At 42.0% G+C, this 18246-nt stretch overlaps 1 protein-coding gene across 5 annotated transcripts in view; it reads left to right on the top strand.

The window, feature by feature from the left end:
• The window catches only part of LOC117747994 (caspase activity and apoptosis inhibitor 1), a 6448-nt gene extending 4373 nt beyond the window's left edge, over positions 1 to 2075 (top strand). For all 5 annotated transcript variants that reach the window (XM_034557558.1, XM_034557557.1, XM_034557561.1 and 2 more), the window contains exon 6: positions 1 to 2075. This exon is cut by the window's left edge and continues 978 nt beyond it. The gene's annotated coding sequence lies outside the window, so the exon portion shown is untranslated.
• Positions 2076 to 18246: the final 16171 nt, after the last annotated feature.

Raw genomic sequence — 18246 nt, 5'->3', positions numbered from 1 at the left:
CAGGGTTTCTTCACTGAACACCTGTTTGACTTGTCGGGCTGAAGTGTGCATAGTAAGAGCATGCAGTGCCTCTCTTTCATATTTGCATCTTCTATATTTCGAGGGTGGTTCCAGATAATGCAGATAAGGCAAAGACAACAGGAAGTAGTTCCCATGAATCCCAAAAAACGAAATAAATCCAAGATAAATTCGTCCCGCTGTCCCCACCTACACGTCAACTTACAGACGCTGCCAGAGTTACTTTTATGTTTGCGTTCTATTGGTATGTAGCAGCAGAAATATATAAATATATATATATATATATATATATATATATATATATAGCATCCTCCCGCTTAATAGAGCATCTTTTCTGCAATTTATTCTGACGCTGCTTTGTTCTAGTATACACTGTAATGCTCTGCTCTGTGGAGCAACATGGCTCTGCCCCACTGCCCCGAAGGAGACAATGGCACGTATGATAAGAAGCCAATTGCCTCCTAGTTATTTGCATTTAAAAAAGGGTTATTCCATTGGAGGAATGGGGGTGGGGGGGGGTAAATTAGTCACTATTCTTCTATGCGCAGGTGTCTTTGTACTTATTGATTATCAGAGTAAAAATGTCCACTTAAAAAAAACAGGATGCAACAATTTTAAAGTGCTCATAGTGTCTATAATTGGTGAGTTGTTTTTGGAATTTATTTTTTATCCCTGTCGTTTTACTGCAATCGGAATGCCGATTACAATTTGATATGAGCAGACAAATGGCTTTTTAAGTAGACATCAAAATGAGTACCCTAAAAACACGATTGGAGGTGAGACGATATTGTTTTGTTAAGTACCTTTTTCGATTTTCAAATGAACATCGTGATCCATGTTAACATATTGAGGTGTGATGCTTCCACCAATGGTGCTGTGATGAAAGTAAAAAAAAAAGCCTCACCTGACATTCCCCTCATTGTTACCACCAGGCCTTCGTTTGCATTTCTCCTTTTTTATTCTTATTACTACTACTTTTAGGGTGGTGTATCCTCTCAACTTTATGTTAAACTTTTTCTGTGTGAAAATCTCTCAAAACCTTAAGAGACTCTTTGCTTTTCTCCAAAGCCAAGTTTTCTAGACGGCAGTGTTCAGTGGAGCAAAGTGACTGTGCGTTGATCGTGCTCCACGTTCACTTTGCTGCGTATGAAAGTGTTCAACACTTTGGGACAGAATGACATGGCTCAACAAGTACTGAATTGATTGCCACTGAAATCTCGTAAGTCATCCATAGTCGTCAGAATATGAATAATTCGAGCCTCTTACTTCTCATCTAGCTCTGCCAATAAGGTGTCACATGTCATTTTATGTCTCAAACATTTCAAATGAACATTCGGGGGACTTTGAGAATTATAATGCTTGACATGCTAACATAGATGACCGCTTGCTCACTGGTATCCTGGATGTTTGCCGTACGTCGAGCCCACCGATGTGCAGGCTCGACGCGTACATGCAAACGTGCGCGTTTAGAAAACGCGCACAGCTGCAGCCCGGCGGCACGTCGACGCCTGTTCTGAGCACAGCTGTACGTGTGAATGGAGCACATCTGGATGCCGACAGCCGAGGCTGTTGCATGTTGCTCCTCGGCTTGTCAGGCTCAGCTCGACGTGATCGGACACGCTGTGCGATGTTTTGGGACAACCAAATGTTGAACGACAACACGGCACCGCGCTCTTGATTCTTTTCTCAGAGACGGCGGTGAGATTCGATGTAGAAAAAGCCGTCTTTCTGAGTTGTACTAATTCAACAATTTAGTTGTATTGTGTGCGGTGAAGAGAAAGGTTCCCGCTTCCTTTGTTTGTTTTGGTGCACATTGCTGCTATTGTGATATTTAGTATTTATTTGAGGCACTTTTTTTTTCTTCTTTTTGTGCTTTCCTTCTTTCTTTCATTCAGTGTTTTGGGGATTTGGGTTGAATTTCTCTTTTAATATTTGTGCTTGGTTCTTAGTAGCCGCAGGTACACGTTGCTGGAAGCACACGCATATTTTTGAAAAAGAAGACAAAAAAGGTATTGAAAAATGTCATTTCCCCCCTCTCTCCTTTTTTTTTTTTTTTCTTTTTTAAGAACACATCCTGTTTGCATAAATAAAATAATTCTCTTCAAATTTCCTCTCCCGTCTCTATTCTTTCTGCAGCAACACATTATGAATCAGCACCTCATGCTGACGGGCAATAAATAACTTGGCAAATGAATTGATTTCCCCATGCAATGGCTCATCAGACACATTTCATTTCCTTCAAGTTCCAGACAATGTTTTCCTTTTAAACTAGAAGAGATGTTTAATTTGAAAGTAGTTTGTTTCGATTACATTTGCAATTCTGTGTTAATGCCATTGCATTGGCAATATTCATCATTTGCTTTTTTGTAAAGAGGTTCTTATTCTAGAAATTATGGCTCCATGACTTGCACATGTCTCTGTTGATTTCTGTGGCCTTTCTGTTTTTAGATTTTTGTGGACTACATGTGGTAAGTAATTTGAATTGTGTCCCCAAAAAAAAGCCAGATCCATCTGTTCCCTGTAGTCTTCTCTGAAAAGAATGACCATTGTGGTCGTTTCGTCTCAGGTGTGCAGCGCACCTGTTCACTATTCATTTAATTTGCGTGCATTTCTTTTTTTTTCCCCCCTCAAAGAGTCATCTGCTTGGAGGGACCCCAAGCGGGCGATTGTACTTTGGTGCTATTGAAAGAGAAGAGCTCACTTTTTTTCTTTTCTTTTTTCCAGTCACACTCCAAAATCCCTAGAAAAAGATTTGAACATTTGATATTCCACTCCTGTGGTTTCTGCGTTTTGAGAACAATTCTCCCCTTCGCTGACTCCTGACATCTGACTTTCAGATTCCATTCATACTCTCATCGCACGGGTTCCCCCCCTCAGCTTCAGGGTCTGCATTTAAATGGTGCATTAATACCATGAAACAACCATTGGAATTCTGTCAGGTAGACCAGCAAGCCAATCAAGCCTCCTTCTCACCAACATATGCTGGTCGATGGCCTCAAGTGAATATATCTGACCACTGATGGAGTGAGCTCAGTGTACATCTGTAATACCTTTTAAATGTTCATGCTCTCGCTGGTTAATCTTTACTGAAATAAGTATGCAGACTGCAACCCTGATGAATGATAGTAGAGCAAAGATTTAGCACTCCTTTTGAGAATTAAGAGTTATAGTGCTCAACATGATTATGGGAGCATCAGATTAAATTTTTTCCTACATCAATAACACCAACAAAAAAAAAAAAAGCTCATTTGGTTATGATACCTATAAATCAACGTTCATGTCATTAAATATTCTGTCACCATGCCCATTGGAAATGCATCACCTACTTGTGCAGCCGTGGAAATTTGATTAAACCAAATTAGGAATATATTTTACGACGTGGATGTGTGTTAATTGGGTGATTATTATTTTTATTACTACTATTATTTCAAACGTGTTGAATTTTTAAAGAACGGTGTCTCCATTACAACGGCAACATTGTTCGTTCTAGAGGCGAGACAAAGTAGTGCCCAGGTAATAGAATAAATAATCGGACGGTAAAAAGACAAAGCATTGGATGTGATGCACCGTTAATCGGAGCGTATATCAACTCCCGTCGAGCGCGTGAGGTCGAAGGGTCACTTGAGTTCTGCTTGGTGGTTAAAACATTATTGAGGCGGTTGCCATATTTTTAGGAAGACTTTTCCCTTATTGGCTTGTTATCGAAGGCCTTCCAACATGAATTACCTTTCCAAGCTCCCTCATCCGTTGGTGGGGGGAAAGAAAAGAGTCTCTCCTCGCAATCATTTCCTGTCAAATAGTTTATTGAATTTCACAAATGTGCTTTTCGATTCGGATACAAATAACCACACAAACCTTCAAACTGTTCTCCGTCATCGCATCTTTTTGGTACTTCACTACAGCAAGTATAAACGGCTCGTTTTTGAGAGATCTTACGAACCCTCCGCGATGAAAACTCTATGCACTGTAATGGAATACGCACTTTATGTGGCGTAGAAGGAACAATGTTTAAGGACCGAGAAATGTAAGGAATACAACCTGAAGCCATTCTAAATCCAGTTTCTTTCAACGGTTTCTGTCAAGCTAAGCTTTAAACTGCTGTCTGGATACAGTCCATTGCTGTCCTATGAACAGCATTGGACCAGTGAAGTGTCCCCCAGACAGATGATGGGTCACTGCACACGGCCCTGCTAGCTCCCACTTTTATGACGCTGGGTTCAGACGACACCATTTGTGCTCTGGTTGGAAGACATTGAACTGTCAAATCCTGGTGGGGTGCCATTTATTTTATTTATTTTATTTTTATGATTTATTTCCCGCAGAAGCACAACAGAACTGAGCCGAGTAAATTACTTTTGTCAAAGTTGTGATGAAACTGTCAGATTTCTTCCCACCTCCAGCTGGCAAGCAATTGTATGACATAAGTAATTGTCAAAAGGAATGTCAGGAGAGGAGTATATTGCTGAATGAGTTTCTGTCTCTTTCCATGAAGGTTTTGTTTTTTACGTTTCCTTTCCTCGCTTTAATGGCCTTGTCGTGCCTTTGAACTACTGCAGCATGTAGACGTCGGCGGGGTGCAAATCCGACTTCTTTCTTTTCATTTTAAGTCGGACATCAACAGCAATGAACACATCTCTTTTTTGCATTTCTCTTTTGGTCCCTGCGACACAGCTCAGCTCTTGTTGCACCTTCTTTTTATGGCCCGCAGTGACAAATGGGGCTTTTTTTTATTGATGGCTGATAACTTTTCTGTACTTTTTCCTTTTTCGTAGAACTAAATTCTTATAATCTTCTCTAGCGTCTAAAAGCTTATAATCCAAGACGTGTGAAATATGTTGTCTTAGACGCCCAAATTCTCAGACGATAGGCATGAGTCACACAAAAGCTCACGCTGACGCCACTTCAAGCCCAAACTTCGAATACTCTCCTCTTCTTCATCACATGAAGCCTGTGCTATTTCAGTTGCACTTTTTGACAGCCAATTAAGCAGCCAGTGTCTACTTTACTCTTTCCCAAAAGACCTATTGCTGCAAGAAATAAAATAAATGCTAAAAATCCTCAAGCTTATCCTAAAAAAAAAAAGGCATTTGTACTCACCTTCCAGACGTTCTCCACAGACAGGAACGGGCTAACTTAGATGTTCCATGGAAGTCTAGTTTTTCACATCTATATACTTGTCTGTCTATATACATATTATGCAGTTTCAACATTGAGTGTGAGAATGCATGACACTTCCTGTGCGGTCGGTCAACCCTTCGTTGTGACCAGAGTTTTCATACTTTATTGGATTAGTGGCACTTAATTAATGCGACGTCAACATATCTGTAATTGTGAAAGCGTGCACAGATTCCGTGAGGGATTGGGGGAGGGGAACAGATGTTAAAATGTCGTTCCTGATGCCGCAGCAGGAACAGGTGTTACTGGGGCCTGCTGGTGAATAGAGTGCGCGTGCTGGGAGGAGAAGATGGGCGACCGTTCATCTCCCAGTTCAAGTGCCCTGAAGCTTCTGGACCGCCTCCAACTCCTTCGGGACCTGCGCAGCCTGCCTGAAGCGGTACGTTTGGCCGCACTTTGTTATTGGTTTGTCGATGCCCTCTGCAAATAAAGTCGGCGTAAAAACAATGTATTTGTCAAATGAGTTCATGCTTGTGCGACTGCTCGCGAGCGTCAGAAATCAACAATTTGTTTGTCGGAGGCTCAAACTGTTTGGCACACAAATAGCGACTTCCTTGGAATTAATCAAGGTGAGCTTGAAGTGACTCCAACATTAATCAGCGTTCCCTCGCCATTCAGATTAATCTGGCCCAACCCAAACTAATCAGTCGCAGGCAACGCAGCCCCTCTCAGGACTTCACGATTGAGCTTCGATGCCATTTTTTCCTGCAACGATGAATTGACTATCACTTTGCTCAATTAAAGGTCATACGGAAGTGATGAGTCACTTCAAAAATCAACATCTTAAAACCAAAAGATCCATCACGAGTCGTTCTGTATTCACAGCAAAGGTCCACCTATGATGGCGCCGCTCAGTATTGATGAACTCTCCTATTTCCGAGGTGACTCATTAGTCACAGAGGTAATGATATGTCATAATGGAGCAATCAGTGTTGAGGAGGTGAGTGATGCCTGTGAAGTAGCACGCGTCTCTTCAGAGGAGGGTTGGTGTTTGCAGTAGGGGCCAAAAAGATGCTCTGCTCCCAAAGGTAAACAAACAACACCCTGTCACTGGGAGTTAGACTCCGCATTCACCAAAGTCTTTTTTATTTATTTATTTATTTTCAATGGCCGAGAAGTCGTAACGGCTATTTTGGATGTTTCATCGAGGCTTCATCCTCTTTCCGTCAGCCTCATTACATGGATGCAGAGACGGCATAATAACAACGTGACTTAATCAAAAGCGAGCAGGCCTCCAGGATAATATCTCCCCACAGCAGAATATGTGCAACAGTCGGGCTACCGGTGTACTTAACCTCATCAAGGACCATTTAGGTGATGGAGGAAATAGATGCTGAGACGAGGGGCTGCCAGAGGGTTCTTTATTTTCAATTCATGCTTGATGAAATTAGTCAGCAGTTTAGTGCATTTTATTAATATGATATTCTGTATGAAGGAAAAAGTGCTGTTTTTCTTTCTTTTTGATGAAAACTACCTGGACAGCCTTAATGTTGAACAGAAAACCCTTAAAAGGCTCCAACAAAGTGTCCCACATATCGATTCAGGTTTCACATCTGAGCAAAAGACAATTGCAGTATTCTTTTACACTGGGATTGAAATCTTCCCCCGAAAGCTTTTTTTTTCGGAAGTGATGTGCAAGTGTCTGTTTCTGTAATGGGCTATGCCATGGGAATGTTTCCATGGTAACATGGCAAAGGCGCTAGTACAGCTCAATGCCGCTCTCTGGGGAGTATCTGGGGAGCTTCTGCTTAGTGGGAAATTATGATAATAGTGCAGAGTGTTGGATAAAGAGTCTTGGATAAAACTCAACTGGGGAAGACTAACCCCTTCATATTGCAGGGAAAGAAGACAACGTTCATCTTCTTTTTGCATCGTCTCTCGCCGGCATTTTAGAACCAGTCTCCCTAGTTACCATACGATGGATTGTTCTGCATCCATCGCTTTCACGGTTGTAATTTCAGGAATCGCACTTTGACAGAAGTGGAACTAACTCTCATAAAGATAAGGCATAAAGAGCACAGAGAAACAGATTCATACTTTTTTTTCTTTCTGTTGTGAATTTATTTCATTGCGAATGCCTCTTGACGTTTTTTCTTTTTACAATTATTTTGAACAGAAGAAGGAACGTGTCGTTAATGCAGTCGTTGCACATTTTGTGGAACATAGTTATTACTCTCATACATTAAAGACATCGACTGAAAGCCACAGTCTGTGAAACTCGTTGACCCGGCGACTGCTGGTGAGAAGCCTCAAATCAGATACCCGTTTGTACCCCACCGCCACACTGTTGCTCTTTCACCGACGCTGATGTGCGCGCACATGTGCGTGTTGTTCGCCGTTAGATGTCGGATTCCAGCAGCTTAGAAAACACAGCTTTGTATAAGATCACAACTGTGCATATATTACATGCGCAGCGAGTATTAGGCGCTGAGAAATAGCTGAAAACTGAAACTCTTTGGAGTTGAAAATGTCACATTAATTTCAAACATTACCCCCTGCTGAAAGACTTAATGAAGAAGCCCATTAGAATGTCATACCTGCTTACTTGTGAATTTTGTAGAAAGTTTATTTGACATGTCGGAGTCAATTATCCAAAGTCTTTGTGATAAGGAACTGCTCGGTGAACCTGAACCCCCCCCACCCCCGGTTCTACTCGGGGAGCACTTGGATATTTTATACACGGCTGCGCTTTGAATAATTTCCAGGTGCAAACGTGTCTTTGGCAAGGCACTCTATTTTCCCCCTGCCAGCTTAGAGGTTTTGTCCTTGACGTCACTTTGCAAACTGAGCAACTGATGCAAAATAAAGACTTACATGTGTGTTTTAAGAGGAGCCGATGCTGCTTATTTTTTCCAGACCCTGCATATAAAAAGAATGACGGGGTGAGGAAAAAGAAGAAAAAAAATCAATCGAGTAATAGTCTCATGTCTCTTAAATGGTACAAAAAGGTTCTTTTTTAAAAAAACTTTTCTTAAAAGCTTCCTTTTCTGTTGGAATACAAATGTTATTTCATGAGGCCACATTGTGGAATTATTCTTCACGGTTTAAAGGGATAATCTCTCAGTTTAGCTGAAGTTGTGGGATGCGACAAAGAAGGTTTTAAATTGCAGTAGAGGCCACCGTATCCCAACTTGGTCCTACATTTCCCATAATGCAACCGGAGGTCCCTCAACTGTTTTTACTCCCACGTTTACGTGTGAAATAGTTTGATAAAGTGCTGCATATCTTTACGTTTCAATGGACACACAACATTATTCCATACATGTTTCTACGTACAGAAGAGTGCTGCTTGAAGGCAGCCGGACCAACACGTAGACGCGAATATGCATTTTGGTCCAAATATTTGCGCTGAGTTCTTGTGACAACTGGCCTACTTGTATTTAAACTCCACCCAGAGTCATTCTCATTTGTCAGCATTCTCGCGGTGGAGTTGTGTCTCTCTGTGGACGGGGAGCGTTTCATGTCCTCCTTCGGCACATCGCGGGAGTGCTGGGGACAAACACCGGATGAGTGACTAAGAAAACAATTCCCCTGGATATGCCCGTTGTCTCGCTCTTCCTCTCTCTGTGTCTCTTCGGGGTTGAATCACATTTCTCTTGCTTCCCTCCGATGTGTTTTTTGTCATATATATATATATATATATATATATATATATATATATATATATATATATATATATATATATATATATATATATATATATAGGTGCATGGGCACATGCACACGTACACAAATACTTACTCCTCTGGCATACACACACAGACTGACAAATCCCCCCCTGTACCAAAAAGTCGATAAATAAATGCATTGTCTCTTCACTTTCTGCTGTCTAAATTGTCTGAGAAGGCAGCGGAGTGTGAAATTGGGTTCAGAACTGTACGCTGTGTGAGGGGTGGCATAAGATGAGCGTATGTTTGCTTATTTATTCATATTGCAGCGGCGTTCGGTGGCAGGTTTTTGCAAGAGAGGGTCAGTTAAACACGTCGAGGTGTTGTTGGTTCTAAATTTGACAAGTTTAAAGGACGAGTCTTTTAGCCTTCCAAGGGGAGCACTAGGTCATACATCTAAAGGGTACGCCTTTTTGAAAAGTGAAATCATGCAGCCACAGAGAGTCCAGTAAGTTGTGTATTCCTTCAGTCCCTGGGTGCTGTGAACCAGGGCGACTTCTTTTTGACAGTCGCTATCATTGTTCTAAATGCCATCGACACTGAAGCTCAGTAGTTGCATACAAAGCGAAAAAGGGTAATTTTACTTGAATCACTAGGCAGTGATTGAATTACTTCACAGTGATTTGCTCCCTCCTCCTTTTCTGAAAAGATGAATTTCTTTCTAAAAGCCAAAGAGATCATGCGAGAATATAATGGCACCTGCCCACACTAATTTGCCAAGAACAAATGATTTTGCTTGAATGTAACTTTTGTGCCGCTTCCCCCAGATTTAATCGGAGGTATTACGCAGACGTTCCCCTTTCCCTCTGCTCTTTACTTGCCATTCTGTGATGAATGTGTTGTTACCGGATGATTTATGTTTATAGATTGCCGGCGATAACTGCTGTTTTGAAGAGTTATAGCTTCCCCTCACATCACAGAAACTGCCTCTGTGTGGAAATCATTTCAGGTTTGTCTCTCCAGTTTTACTGAGCACAACACATGATGAATGTGCATTTGTTTAATAAAAATAAAAAGACATCCCTAAACTTTGTTTCCAGACTTTTTGACAACGCTGTTTGAATGTCAGGCCCCACTATAAAGGCTTTTTTTTAAATAAAGATTAAAAGTGTCCTTCACTGTCGCCACATTCACCAGTACGGAGGTCATCCTATTGAACATTTTTATTTTAGAGTGACAGAAATTGTAATGGCAGCATACATCCCATCAGTCTTTGCATTCTCACCTAAGAACTGACCAGAGGTCATCTGTTAGTGGAGCTTCCATTTGAGCTCATCCATCTGTGACGCTAATGCATTATCATTTAGAAATGTATACAAACAAGGTAACCACATTATTTGACTTGTTTCCCCTTATCTACATTTAATTAGATATTAAAAAATATAATATATAACGTGAAAGACAATTTTACAGAATAATAAATGGCAACAGAATATGAAACTTATATGTGAAACTTAAAGCTGCCCCTTTTTTGTTTTATTGTTTATAAACAATGTCATGTTTACATTTAGTCTCTCAACAAAAGGCTTTGTGTGTCCTCAACGTCTAACAAATGGATTTGGATAAAAAAATGTTTTAATGCATTTCCCTCATTTTTAGGATATTTAAAATAGTTTGCATCCATATTTAGTCGTCTTCTGCCTTTGTTGGATAATTTCTACAATGTTATGTGAACTTATCTCAATCAATCCAGGTTTCCATTGCTCAGTATCACTCAACATAGCCCACATATTCGTTTATTATCATACCATTGAACACAATGAATTAAGATCATAAACCTTGATATGGAGCGTGACCATGCCTGAGTGTGGAAAAAAAAAAAAAAGAAAGCTCATTTAAAGTTATTCACAGTACCTTGAGGACATATTGGCCATTATCTACTTTTAAGCATCTGCACTCATTAACTGAGTAAATGGATAATTAGTGTCATACTAATGAACGTGTCATTTGGCCCCGTCTTTAATTTGCACACAGCTACCTTCTCCTATTACCGCGACACAATGACACACAAGCTAGCAAACCGATTGCATTTCATGCTATAGAAGTAATTTGCCCTTTTTTTCAAATGCAAAGTTGTTTTAATGTGGCTAATGATGTAATTAGTTCTTCTTGAAGGAAAAAAAAAAACTATCCGCATCTCGAATGCCTGTGCCAGTTTGATTTTCCATAAGCTGTCACATTGAACGGAGAATATATTCATCTTGATTGGCTCGAGGCTTTGCTTTTGTGGCATGAACTTGAAAAGTGCAAAGCGCATAATAAACACCAGCGTGAAGCGGTGCTGTTTTTTGGGGATGTTCTTTGAACATATTATATCCTTTGGTTGATCTGATCTGTTCACCGTCACAGGCCACGGTGAGGAAATGCCATCCGTTCTTCCAACAAAGCCCCGGGCCTGCAAATGTCAACACTCTCTCCAAAATGGTTATCGTTGTTCGCTTTAACCTTTTTTTTTTGCTTTTTGTTTAAACTCTACTTGCTTCACTTGGACATAACTGTGATGAAGGAGTGTCAATAGGCAATTACCAATGCATTCTTTACAACCACTTCCAGTGTTACTTTTCACCTAGCCTGCTAAATATACAGTCTTGTCTGTATTCTTTGAGTCTCGGAACGCCATCCGCTCTATAGACACTGCCGTTATACCCCTTGGCGTTTACTTGAATCAATATTTTAGTGCTGAATGGCAAGTTTGTCCTTAAACAAAAATGATTGTCCTTGACAACCTGAACAAGTGTAAAGCCAGTTAGAAGAGGTTTCCCCTCTTCAGAGCCCATTAAACAGGTTTTAATGAGGGGAGAGTGGCAGGCAGCAGCAGGCCCCCCACTAGCTTTTGATACAATGCACTGTCACCTCATTAAATCCTGATGACGTTCAGAGATGTTCCAGGACAGTTGTGAGACTCGCGTGTAACTCTGCCGACACTCAGTCGCCATGGGGGAGCACCGGGGAGGGGGGGGGGGGGGGGGGGAGTACCAGCTGGACTTGGCACCGCAGCTTGGCCCTAGACCGTGATGACGGCCTCCCTGTTTCTTGTTCACATCACATGCTTTGTCATTTTAAACTGCTCCGTAATGGGATGCGCTGCCAACGTGCAACACAACCGGAATAGTAAGCATGCTGGGAAGTTTTAACTGGGGAGGCCGGCCCGGCGGTCGGAAGGTTGCTGGTTTGATGATGGCTTGTACTTCCCTAAGTCATCAAGAATGATAACTTAAAATGAAAACAAAAATCAATATCCGTTTCAAATGACAACTCTGTTAAAGGTGCCTTGACTATTAACTCCATGTCCAAAATCTCAGCATCCTCACCAGCTGAAGATCCATTTATCCAATCTAGCTCTTATATTTTAGTGTAGAACTAGTTAGTCTTAGTATTATGAGAAAACATGTAAGCTGGCTCCGGCTGTTTTGATCTAACATAACCTGCGTGCAAAGGTTTTCACTTCACGTTACAAGAGAAAGTGTTTTTAGAATATGGACTATTCAATGTGGTTGGCACACTTATATCAGGTAACATTGTGGTAAACTTAAACCAATAGAGAGCGTGACAGAGCTTCTAATTTCACTTTAAATTGAACACAACCTCTAATGTAGTTTTGTGAATGATGTGCACTTTGGCCCTGGAGCAATGCGCTGCTACTTCTGGTTAGCCGGGCACGCTAAATATTGCAGCTCCATCCTATGATGCAGTACATTGTTCAATTGCATTCTTTTGTTCTTGTTTTGGGGTTTGCAGAGGTTAGAAAAAAAAGACACCATCCTCAGAATTCCTTCCGTGACGTGCTATTAAAACACTGCTTTGGCATTTGGGGAAAATCTGTCAAGTTGTACAAGCTCCAAAGCTAAATTACATATTAAATGTACGATTAAGCACCTCAACATAAACTGTAGTGAACTCAAGTTTGAAGAAAGGATTTCATTTTGAATATGACAACAGAACTGATGTGCATCGTAGACCCTATTTTCTCTCGCTTTCCTCAGAAATACATAATTTCCAGCAAAAAAGCATTTCATAAATTGTTGTCGGGGGAAAAGAAAGCTTATTGGTTTGCTCGCTTTGTATGTAGGTTTTGTGCACGATACAATTAATATATTAGCATACAACAATATCATTGTTTTTGTTTAAAATACGTTAAGTGCCCCAGCTCCTCGATTTTAAGACGTTTTTCAGCTCAAAGCAAAGCCATCGCTAAAAACAAGCATGTGCAAATCATGTCACCCTTCTGAGCCGACATTGTTTTTCAATTTGAATCGGAGCCTAAATGAAGCATTATGATACACGCACACAACCTCTTGGTTTATCATCCCAGCCTTTTCTGCAGTGGCTGTTATTATAATTACCTTGAAGCATGTTTTAAGCAGAATAATAAAAGGAATGGAGAGGCTAATTGTGACAGCTTTCATTTTTCATTTGAGTCAACCAGGAGGTATATTTGAAGGCTTTTTGTTATTCCTATGCATGCTGAATATTATGCTGTTTAATGTCTTTAGACACTTGAGGCTCAGCAGCCCCATACTATAGACATGATATACATTAAATACAATCTATCTTCAAATGTCACACTGAGTTTTTCAATACAGGAATGACACATCTGCTTTGTTTCTTTGTATTTTTACATGGCCCCAGGTTGTATACGTGGGAATATCATATTACAATATTGAGACTTAGCAGGTGGGAAACACAAGGCAATATACTGGTTGAATATTATTTACCTTCAGACAAGCTTCTTTCTTTGTTTTGCTGTGTACCGTGTTGAACTGTGTATTGCATTCTGCCCTCCATACATTCCTATAAAGGATTATTCCAGTGTGATTGCAGTGCTGGCTTATTTCCTGCCTGCCTGTACTGTTTTACATCACATTGCATCACATGTATCTTGTACCAACGTGTATCATGTTGTATTGGTTTACTGGTCTCGATTTTATTTTAAAGTGAAATAGTCAGACTATTTATTCCCAGTGGGAAATGATAACCAGTTAATGCTAATTGTGTTAAATCAGGTTTTCCCCCCTGCCAATGTAATGAACCACACACAGCTCAACAAAGTGGGTCTGTCTGTGTGCTTGGATGTGCTGTGATTGACAGAAGCCAGGTCTTAATGAGACAACTGAGAGTGTAGCTTGATTTTGGAGTTAAAAGTCTGAGAAACTGGGTGTAATATTTCCACCTTGGCTGTCACTGTGTTCATCAACCTGTGCACCTATTTAAAAGATGTATGTTGATATACACAGATGATGGCACTTTCTTTTGAGACTGTATCACAGAGGTGGAGCGACTTGGTGACTACAGAGATGGACACTAACACTAAACCTTCTGTTTCTTTATCCTTCTTTACACATGCATCATACTCGTATTACACAACACACTGGAGAGACGCCCGTATGGCGTCAGTTATGAATTGTAACTCTGGGTTCTGTGAGTGTAGGCGTACAGACGTGAGGATTTTAGTTTTGCAACTCTCTTACATCTGCACTTGAGATATGTGACAGCCGTGAACCCTTTTTCTGCTCCCACTTTGATCGAGCACGTCTTCAGCTGGCGCAGGTGTAGCCAGAGGCGACCCCAGCTCAGAGGGCGATGCCTATACTCAGAGACTGGAGTTACAGTGTATTACTAACCTTCTATTTCGCATTCTAAGGACTTTCGCTATTCGGATTAGGGCAAAGCTGATGTAGTCCATGCCCCACTGTGACACCCAGGTCCGCTAGCAGACAACATGCATCACAAGCAATAAGGCAGGCATGCAGCGAGACTGAGCCACGGTGTACACCGTGTCAGCCCTGTGTGCAGAAGTGAATACGTTTCACTCTCTACACCCTGCACTACTGCTGCAGAAGAGTCCCCATGTAGCCCACTAATCCTCGATGATCAAATTAGAGGCGCATCGTCGCGCACATGCGTAAAAGCGCCAGATCGGGCAGCGCGGCATCTGCTGTATAGCACATTTACCACTGAAGGAGTCAGGAAGGCTTTATATCTTGCGGAAACGGATGAGCCCAGGATGCCACTGCGCAGATGTCTGTCTCTGTCTTCCCTCTGAGGAGGGCCTTGGATGAGGATAAAGTTCTCTCATTGTGCACCTTGGGGGCAGGCAAACAAGAATGTGTAGCCCCTTGAAATTAGCCTCAAAAACCATGTAATTATGGATAGCAGGCTGTGCCGCGCTGGGCACTCACTTCTGTGGAGCGTCTATCGAGAGTGTTCTCTTTCTCTTCATTGTCCTTCTCCGCCGTTGGCTACCTTCAGATGGGAAGCTGCCTTTTTTTAAAAAAGGGCCGGTGCTGGTAGTGAACATGCATGACCGCGTCAGCGTTGTGCGCTAGGTGTCCAAAACCTGAGACCGACACGGGTCGTGCTGGAATGCCACCAGTAACTCGCCCCGATGGGTGAGACCAGGCAGGGGCAGGCCGCCTGCTCTTAATGCCACGGGTTAGGATTAGCGGTGGCGTACTGGAGGAGTGGTCCAAACAGTCCACCAGGGGATATGCACCATCCAACATCTCCCCGTCTGGTCAAGCTGCGACCTGTGGGGCCGGCAGTAACGGTGCATCATCGTTTTGCTATGCCGTTATTCTGGACACCTCTATCGTCATAGCCGGGGTGAGGTTCAGCACAGCTGTCGCAGCCTTCCAGATGTCCACGTTTATGGTCTGGGGAGAGAGCCCCGGGCTTAGTGGTCATGGTGGAGATGTCGGCTGATGAAGTTGATGCTCTGCCCATCTGCTGTGCCACCACTTTCAACTTGAGGCATCGGGAAGTCTTCAACTCAACGCCACAGATTCCCTGAAGGCAAGCGGGCACAGACTGGCAGGTGGCCTACGGGGTATCTGTTGGCTAACCCAGCGTGGAAAGCAAAGAGGCAGCTCTACAGATGGGGAGGTACGACGGGAGGTAGAAGCCGACCTGGAAAGCCGGTACACTGGCGGACACCTGTGGACACCTTCATCTCTTTTACTTCTTCACTTGTTGACTGCTCGACGCTGAAGAAAAAGATGGCAGCAGAACTATAATCGCGCGGCTGTTATAAAGGACGTGAAAGAGGCCAGTGCAGGGATAGACCCAATAGCATCATCTCTTAGAGGGCTCTCAAAGCTCTTCTCCAGCCTTCCTTCGCTTCGTCTGCTCCTCTTAAGACAAAGCAGGGCGGGCATCAAGGATAAAGATGCGGTAACGAAGGCAGTATACGATGACATAGCATAGACTGTTGGTAATATCAGTTTTGTGCATTTATGGTCTTAAGTTGGTATTTTAAAGTCTGTATGACCTTGAGTTTGAGTCTGCCATTTTCAACAAATGCATGGCATGCTGTTGGATTAAGAGAAGGATTGTCAGAACCGAGAAGAGTTTGTCAGCGGAGTGGATAAGAAAGCAAAACAAGGCAAATTAGTGCTTATGGCTTCTTTCAAACACAGGCAATGTGAAAGGCCTCAGAAAAAGCAACATAACTTCAGCCGTACATAACAATAGGCTGGCTAGTTTATCGAAACGGATGCATTTAAAACAGCGAAGGGTGATTTACTGCTCATTGAAACCTGAAGCGGCTTATAGTTTGGTCACTCGGGAACAGCACGAACAAGCTGTTCACGGAACACGAAACCTTTATCATCTTTCAAGTTGATATCGCGAACTTGTTCGCATACAGACACCGACAACTAAAACAAGATGCTGAAAGACGCTAAAACGCTCAGTAGGGCTCAGGAAAACTGCAACTTTTCTCTGGGTTCAACATTACAACAGCAATAAATAAATGAAATTTACTTTTGTGGGTGACATACGCTCAGCTCAGACACTAATCTTCTTATGCCTCACGTTTCATTGAAAGCACCTGTATTCACCTGGTTAGCCACCTCCAGAAATGTTTTTTTTGACATGTCCTACATGTATCAGCAGTGAAATGATTGCGTTTGTGTGTATAATGTCTCACACATTAATTTGTATCAATGTTTGTAATATGGTTTCAACTTATTAAACCATACATACAGTGTTCACAAAAGAAATGAGTCTACGAACTGTCCTCTGCCTAATTTCCCTGTTTACATGTATAAAACCGTCTCCGTTTGACAACAGCCATTTGCCACTTTGGCATTTGTTGTAGCAATTAGATACGAATCTCCTTTTTCATTCCCATTGCTTTTCAGTCATCTGGACGAAGACAGAAGGCGCCATTCTTCATAGCATTCTGCATGCCCACTGACTCACTGACAGAGGCACTGTTTGTAATTGGACTACTATTACTGCCTGCCAAATTACTGCTTGTTTTTCCTTCAGAAGCTTCAAACCACCATATGCCTATATTTGCCGACTGAAACCGCTTTGTCCACACTGGGAGAGATCCATAATTGATATTGTGAATTTCATTTGAAATATGTAACTTGGCTGAGAAGCTGTTCCTGGCTGCTGGAGATTTGATAAGCCTCGTGCCCTTTTGTCAAGTTGAACAGACTGTAAAGGCAGAGCGATGCACCCCAGGGACCAATGAACAGCTAAACAGATGACATGATTCCGAGCAAGACTTCCAATGAACTTTCCTTGAACTGGAGACGACCGGTGATCCATGGCCATATCTTTCCTCTCGCTCTCTCGTTTCTCTCCTCGACTACAACTACTCTTTATGCTCCCACACACTTTTTTTTCCCTCCATTTTTGTTATTTCACATTCCCAGCTCTTTTCTCTCACTGAAGGAGCCAAATGCTGTAGTAGTTCTTAAGCTAAAGTCACTAACAAGGCGCTGTCACAGTGTAGTGCCACTTCACTGCTTTCCCATCATGTGGGATTTTGGTTTGAAAGACAGCAGATAATTTTCCAATGTGTGGGCTTTCACTCCTACCATCCCCTTCTCTCGCTCCCATTGCGGCTGACCAGGAGTGTTCCCGGGCCATTGGTTTGATTTATCCACTCTGCTCAGGCAGTAAGCAACAATAGACCACATAAAATGAAAATTCCCCAACCTCTCAAGATAGGGTTTTGCGTTTCAGCCTGGAGTATACGATTTGGCAGCATTACACAATGGCTTTTAAAGAGTCATATATTTTCAATAAGCCTGTGGATGTTTGTTTGTGTTGTCTAAATGGCACACAAATCGTGTCGCTATTAAGTTGGAGAGCAGAGCAGCCTGTCATCCCATATTTGATGTGCACAGCCATGTTAAAGGCCTGAATAGTACTTGCCTTGTAGAGGTACATCATTTACAGTGGCACATGTGGTCTGAATATATTTATTTATTTTTATTAAATGCCATAATCCTCATCTAAATAACCAGCCATTTTCAATAAGTTCTTAACCAGATGATAATTGCGTCCATGCCTCACTGTGCACGCCTGTGTACCTCCAACAGGGGGCAGTGTAGGAGTTCATAACAATGCCCACTCTTTCTTTCTAGAG

This window comes from Cyclopterus lumpus, chromosome 18 (genome assembly GCF_009769545.1).
Source record: "Cyclopterus lumpus isolate fCycLum1 chromosome 18, fCycLum1.pri, whole genome shotgun sequence".
Classification (NCBI taxonomy): Eukaryota; Metazoa; Chordata; class Actinopteri; order Perciformes; family Cyclopteridae; genus Cyclopterus; species Cyclopterus lumpus.
The sequence above is the reverse complement of the archived record's forward strand: the minus strand, read 5'-3'. Positions and strand labels throughout refer to the sequence as shown.